This window comes from Brassica rapa, chromosome A04 (assembly GCF_000309985.2).
Source record: "Brassica rapa cultivar Chiifu-401-42 chromosome A04, CAAS_Brap_v3.01, whole genome shotgun sequence".
Taxonomy (NCBI): Eukaryota; Viridiplantae; Streptophyta; class Magnoliopsida; order Brassicales; family Brassicaceae; genus Brassica; species Brassica rapa.
Genome location: NC_024798.2, coordinates 20,114,920 through 20,123,015, shown reverse-complemented (window position 1 = coordinate 20,123,015; position 8,096 = coordinate 20,114,920). Strand labels below are relative to the sequence as shown.

The following is an 8,096-nucleotide window of genomic DNA, read 5'->3' as shown; positions in this document are numbered from 1 at the left end:
TTTCAATTATCATTCTCTTTGTTTCTCCAAATGAGAGTTTTTGTCCGACCCTGATCCAACAAACTTTGAATTATTGTGTCGGCTGTCATTATTTTACTTTTGAAACCTTTTGTTTTCAATTGAGATTTGCTTTTCCTGGATGGATTTGGGATCCAGGGATAGTTGATTTTGATTTTACAAATGGTGGGATGGAATTTTGGCATGACATCTCTAATTTCAGAGTGGAAGAGACGACGTTTAATTCTGGTGGAATCCATGGCAAAGATGTAGAGGTCTTTTTCTTATTGGCTACACAAAATCACCACGAATGGAGTACCCCGAATGTTATGGCATGGCGTTTACAAAAAGCAAAGAAGGAATCTCAAACAGAAAACTTTGCGTATGTGGATGTGGGCCCACATCATGTGGCGTCATCTTGCTATTATTTTGCTAAGTGTGCGATTTTGGTATGGAGGGGCGTGAAGTATGATATAAAGGAGTGTTATTCAGTGTTCTTACTACCAATAAAGAACCATAAGATGCTGTCATGCTGAAGAATCATTATTTGAAGAGGAATGAAGAATTTCTGATACACTTAAGCGATGAAGATATGTTGAAGATATGGCTTTATTGGGCTCAAAGCAAAAAAAATTCAATGCCATGGATAGTTACAACAAAGCATGTTATCTCCTACAGCGGAAGTGTTTGGAATGGATTGCGATGTAACAGATGGATCGCATCCAATGATCTTCTTAGAGAAAAAAGGCATTTACTCACAAGAATTGAGAGCCACAAGCAAGATCTTACAAGACCAAGAACAAAGTGGAGAAAGCTAGCGAATCAGTCTGTCCTACGAATGCGCTAGGAAGCATCGTGTTACTGCTATCTCTATTATAAGTTCTTATTAACAACATGTTTTATGTAATTTATGATTCATGTAATATGTTACATTGATTTGATATCAATAAAGTTAAGACGTTAAAAAAAAAATCAGAATACATCATCAAACCAGAATAATACAGAATATATCATGTTTGAATTTTATTTTTTATTCATATAGTTGAGAGAGAGTACATAATTTCATATTGAATTAAATTCAAGATTAATTAGTGGACATATGGCGACTTATAAAATTTATCCTGCAGCAACAGAAAGGATTTTTCCTTTCCCTTGGTACACAAACTCCCCCCAATTTGAATCCGAGAGATTCACAATGGGCAGTGCAATCCTTGTCCTTAGGACAACTGCCATAATCATGTGCTTCACAGTCTTTTTCACCTGTTTAGCTCATAAAAAGTTAATAACATATATTTTTGATCAAAAAAGTTAATAATATTTTTTTAAAAAAAACAATACAATTTACTAATAACTTGCAGTATCATAAAAATATAACATGCAAATAAAGACAAAACATCTTTGCATCTATTGATTCTTATTTAAAATATATTTTTTTGGATTTTAAGATAAAGATTTCATTTTGTTAAAGGGTTTAAAAGATAATACCTGAAACCGTAGAGATAAATGTGAGAGTAAGCATGGCCATCAACAAAGGTAGCAAAAGAGATGCAAATTTCTTGGTTGCCATTAGTTATGTTTTTATAGGTTGCACCTACTTGTTATCTTGATGTCTTCTTGCAAAGAAAATAAAACGTACAGAAAAGAAACATATTCAATTTCGAGATTAGAATAAATTATTGGTAAAAGAGATGCAATTTTTTGGGGAAATGCTTACGATGAGTATGCACTGACTATAAAACTTCTTGGCTTTTATATTTTATGTTGCTGCTTATTATGAACTGATCATTGTATGGTCATGTAAGTGCTATATATACAAAATTCCGTATCTTTTGTTACCAAAAAAAAAATTCCGTATCTAATTTTTACATATGAAAAACTTTGAACGCAAATTTGTTCAACGAAATTTATCATATAATAAATTGTTTACCTATTTTGGCTGTTTCATAATAAGACTCTGACTGAGATTATTATTCCCTCAGTTTCTATTTTATAAGAAGTGTATTCAATTTAGGATCTGAAAAGATTTAAATATTAATGAATTTACATGACTTTATGACTTTGGTGAATTAGGGAAAAATACTAGATTTTATTATCAAAAAAATTCTTTGTAAATTCTTTTTTTTTTCTTGTCAATATTTTCACTCACTTAAAAGTTAACACTATACGATCAATCTATCTAATCTGTTAAAATATAAGTAAAAATACAAATTAACCCTAAGAATTTTTTTTAACTAACCCTAAGACTTACAAATTATTTACAAGTGACTGCCTCAAAAGTAATTAATATATCTAGCTTTTAAGTATTATGCTACAATAATGAACTAAAAATAATTTATCATTAATGCTTTACGAAATCTAACCTTCCTCAATTTTCATTTCCTAAAACAATTATAATTTGCTAGCTTATATTTTACCAATCTTAAATTATATTTTACCAATCCGAAATTGTAACGTTTTTTAGTTCTTCCCATGGTTTTCCTTAAATGGACCTAGAACAATTTTTAATGATTAACAATAGACCACATAGTAGAATGTGTTTTAGTTTAAAAATTGTTGCATACCCAAAATCAATATGAACCATCATCACTTTCGTTTAAAATTTTGTTACAATAAAAAAATATATGGTTGGGCAAAAAATTTGAATCCAAAAAACCGAACCAAATCCAGTCCAAAAAAGTAGTACCGAACTTTAACCGAAATTGGTTAGATACCCGAACATGTTCAAAATTTTGGTATCTAGAGAACCGAAACCGAATGAACCAAAATATTTAGGGTATCTGAATATATTCGAACCAGATTTATATACTTATATATATTAATTTTTTTAATTTAATATCTAAAAGAATATACAAAATATATAAGATGCTCTTAAGTTGTCTAAAATACTTGGAAATATATAAAAATAGTTAAAAGTATATGTTTAAAATAGCTAAACAATACTCAAAATGCCAAAAATATTTAAAATATCTATTGATTTCCTATCTAAATATTTAATCTGAACAAAATTTTATATTAAGTGTAAGTATTTGGGTATATATTATCCAAATTTAAAGTATATATGAACTTTAATTTCTTTAAAAAATTAAATGGGTTATCTGAACTCAAATCCAAACCGAACCTGCAAAGATCTGAACCGAACCCACAAAGATTCAGACCGAACCAAATGGTACCTGAATATTCATTCCTAATCAATTTTAAAAAGGTTTATTGATAACAAAATGTGTATTGTTTATAATATTTAAATACGACATATTTTAAAAACTCACTCTGCGCAAAGCGTGGATTATCATCTATTATACATTTAGTTCTAAAAAATCGAGTATAAGAAACGAATATTCTGAATATTAATTTTCTAATACTGCCATATAAACGAAAAAGATAACAATCTTTCAATTAAATTATGTATTCTTTACAAACTATATATGATATATATATATATATATATATATATATATATATATATATATATATATATATATATATATATATATATATATTAATTATTTGATATCGATAATGGAAATGAAAAATCTGAATAATTTTATTTCTGAAACTGCCTCATAAATGAAATATATATATATATATATATATATATATATAATCTTTAATTCAATTCGAAAATCCTTTTTGGTAAACTACTAAATCTTGCTATTCCAAATATTCGGTTGATATCTACGTTTGCAGCTACATACGCGTGAAACACATATATATACACACATATATATATATAACACTATCCATCATCTTAATCTAAGAATATTTACCGAACACATAAATTTTGAGCAAAAAAATCGACTCTTCTTAAAAAATGTAAAACCATTTAAAACTGGATGGTGAATGTAAGTGAAATAGTTCACTCATAGAATCAAAACATCAGATACGAAGAAGAGGCGATTAACTTCAATATCTTAAATACTAAAATTTAATCATTAAACACTAAACTCACATATTATATAAACTAGGGGTTAATCCGGGTTACACACTGAGCTATTTTGATTTTTCAAATATTAACTGTACAACTATTATTTTGGACGTTGTATTCTGAATTGTATGTTTGTGTGAATACATGAGTGCTTTCTATTTATGTTTTGCATAATTGAAAGTTTTTATATTTTTAAGTTAAAATTATTGTACTGTAATGTTAATATGATCATTTTTGTGATATATGAATTTTGTTGTTGTTTGTGTACTTAACCTAAGTGATAATGGTGCTTAACCATTTTTTTCTGGAAATAAAAAATAATAGCACAAGAATTAACATATATCAAGAAGACGTATCTAATTACACATATTGTATATTTACATATATATCCTTAGAGAAAACGAGAAAAAACTTTACATTTTTCAGATAGATGTTTGATGTAACATTTATATATTTTTTTATTGTATATTTACTTATTATTTATTTTACTATATATTTTTTTAGATAGATGTTTAATTTACTTTTTCATTCATTATATTGTATATTTACTTATTGTTTATTTTTTTTATTATGTATATTTACTTATTCGAAATTTCTTGCTTTATATCAAATGGTAATATTATGATATATGTTTAATGTAAATAGTTTTATTTCTTATATAGTATATTTACTTATTATTTATTTGTTCATATTGTATATTTATTTATTTTAACATTACGATTGATGTTTAATGTAATATTTCTATTTCTTATATCATATATTTACATATTATTTATTTTTCCTTATATTGTATATTTACTTATTATTGTTTAATGTAATATTTGTATTTCTTATATTGTATATTTACTTATTATTTATTTTTCATTATATTTTATATTTACTTATTATTGTTTAATGTAATATTTATATTTCTTATATTATATATTCACTTATTATTTATAGTTACAACAAAGCATGTTATCTCCTGCAGCGGGAGTATTTGGGATGGATTGCGATGTAACAGATGGATCGTATCCAATGATCTTCTTAGAGAAAAATGCATTTACTCACAAGAATTGAAAGCCACAAGCAAGATCTTACAAGACCAAGAACAAAGTGGAGAAAAGCTAACGAGCCAGCCTGTCTTACGAATGCGCTAGAAAGCATCGTGTTAATGCTATCTCTATTATAAGTTCTTATTAACATGTTTTATGTAATTTATGATTCATGTAAATATGTTACATTGATTTGATATTAATAAAGTTAAAGACGTTAAAAAAAAATCAGAATACATCATCAAACCAGAATAATGCAGAATATATCATGTTTGAATTTTATTTTTTATTCATATAGATGAGAGAGAGTACATAATTTCATATTGAATTAAATTCAAGATTAATTAGTGGACATATGGCGACTTATAAAATTTGTCCTGCAGCAACAGAAAGGATTTTTCCTTTCCCTTGGTACACAAACTCCCCCCAATTTGAATCCGAGAGATTCACAATGGGCAGTGCAATCCTTGTCCTTAGGACAACTGCCATAATCATGTGCTTCACAGTCTTTCTCACCTGTTTATCTCATAAAAGTTAATAATATATATTTTTGATAAAAAGTTAATAATACTTTAAGTAAAGAAAACTAATACAATATACATTATAAAACGCAAATAAAAGACAAAACATCTTGCGTCTACTGATTCTTATTTAAAATATTTTTTTTTGGATTTGAAGATAAAGATTTTTTTTTATTAAAAAGGCTGAAAAGATAATACCTGAAACCATAGAGATAAATGTGAGAGTAAGCATGACCATCAACAAAGGTAGCAAAAGAGATGCAAATTTCTTGGTTGCCATTAGTTATGTTTTTATAGGTTGCACGAACTTGTTATCTTGATGTCCTTGCAAAGAAAATAAAACGTACAGAAAAGAAACATATTCAATTTCGAGATTAGAATAAATTATTGGTAAAAGAGATGCAATTTTTTGGGGAAATGCTTACGATGAGTATGAACTGACTATAAAACTTCTTGGCTTATATTTTATGTTGCTGCATATTATGAACTGATCATTGTATGGTCATGTAAGTGCTATATATACAAACTTCCGTATCTTTTGTTACCAAAAAAAAAATTCCGTATCTAATTTTTACATATGAAAAACTTTGAACGCAAATTTGTTCAACGAAATTTATCATATAATAAATTGTTTACCTATTTTGGCTGTTTCATAATAAGACTCTGACTGAGATTATTATTCCCTCAGTTTCTATTTTATAAGAAGTGTATTCAATTTAGGATCTGAAAAGATTTAAATATTAATGAATTTACATGACTTTATGACTTTGGTGAATTAGAGAAAAATACTAGATTTTATTATCAAAAAAATTCTTTGTAAATTCTTTTTTTTTTCTTGTCAATATTTTCACTCACTTAAAAGTTAAAACTATACGATCAATCTATCTAATCTGTTAAAATATAAGTAAAAATAAAAACTAACCCTAAGAATTTTTTTTAACTAACCCAAAGACTTACAAATTATTTACAAGTGACTGCCTCAAAAGTAATTAATACATCTAGCTTTTAAGTATTATGCTACAATAATGAACTAAAAATAATTTATCATTAATGCTTTACGAAATCTAACCTTCCTCACTTTGCATTTCCTAAAACAATTATAATTTGCTAGCTTATATTTTACCAATCTTAAATTATATTTTACCAATCCGAAGTTGTAACGTTTTTTAGTTCATCCCATGGTTTTCCTTAAATGGACCTAGAACAATTTTTAATGATTAACAATAGACCACATAGTAGAATGTGTTTTAGTTTAAAAATTGTTGCATACCCAAAATCAATATGAACCATCATCACTTTCGTTTAAAATTTTGTTACAACAAAAAAAATATGGTTGGGAAATTACATGTTTACCACTTTTATGGTATCACTTTTCATTTTTACCACCACTAATGAGACATTTTCGAAAATAACTTATTTATTAAGTGACAAAAGACTCTTATGTCTTTGTTATTTATATATATAATAAAAAAAATAAAAAATATAAAATAAAAAAAATATAAAATATAAAATATAAAAAAATAATTTTATTTTATTTTTCGAAATATACTTTTTTCAAATTCGAGTTTTTTTTATAAAACTTTTTTTTTGAATTTATTTTGAATTTTTTTTTTCAAATTTCTTTTTGAAAAACAAAAATTATGTTTGAAACTATTTTTTTTATATTTTTATATATTTTTTAAGTATTTATATATTTATTAGAATCATAAATTCCGCATTCCAAAAACCTTACCCCACCCCTCAACTCTTAACCCTAAATCTAGATTAGTTAACCCTAAGGGTATAATTGTATTTTACCCTTCATTAAAAGTTACGGTAAAAGTGGTTAGTGTAAACATGAAAAATATTATTATGAATGTGGTATTTGTGGCAATTTCCCTTAAAAAAATACACTACCAATTATATAAAACAATTACTAATCAATATAAATTAAATCAAACATCGCGCGGATATGTGGCTCCAACTTTAGTATATTATTATATTTTAGCTAACTAGAATTTCGACCAAATTCGTTTAATATCACTAGTTTTTTAAAAAATATTTAAAATAAATCTAAAAGTAATTAAAAGTAATGAGTCTTAATGATTTTTTTAATTTTATAGTTTTTTATTTGATTCTCACCGAGTGTGTTTACACTTCTTTTCTCTAAATCAATTATATTAGTTATTTTCTTTTTATTGTGCTTGATGAGTTTTACTATCCTTACTAGGTTAAAACTTGCGTCTTGCACATGATGAACTTTATATATAAAAATTATTTTATGTATTCTATATTTTAACATATTATGAAATAATTAATAGGTATTGAATAATTAAAAATTATGTAACTATTACATATATAATTAAATAGGAGCGAGCATATAAATAATTTTTATTAATCCAAACAATAATTTTTTATTTTATTTTATAGGATATATAATTAAATTTAAAAGATATTAACATATAGTATATTTTTAATATTAATATCTATTTAATGATGTTTTCTACTTATATGGTTTTTTTGATTATTTGTATCTTTTATTCAAAGTTTTTATCAAAACAATTGTTCAAAGTAAATTTCAAAATTAAAATATTTATGTATTTTATATGATATATAGTTTAATTAAAAATGATATATATATAT

General features: G+C 25.4%; 1 non-coding gene across 2 annotated transcripts; it reads right to left on the bottom strand.

Annotated features, from left to right (window-relative positions):
* Positions 1–1,010: 1,010 nt before the first annotated feature.
* Positions 1,011–6,962, bottom strand: LOC103865841. 2 transcript variants are annotated; one of them, XR_004457406.1, is made up of 5 exons: positions 5,900–6,962; positions 5,673–5,798; positions 1,712–5,469; positions 1,483–1,610; positions 1,011–1,257 (listed from the first exon to the last, which is right to left on the bottom strand). It is a non-coding gene; the product is annotated as an uncharacterized LOC103865841 (transcript). The 2 variants fall into 2 exon arrangements; XR_001958357.2 differs by having other exon boundaries at positions 1,483–1,607.
* Positions 6,963–8,096: the final 1,134 nt, after the last annotated feature.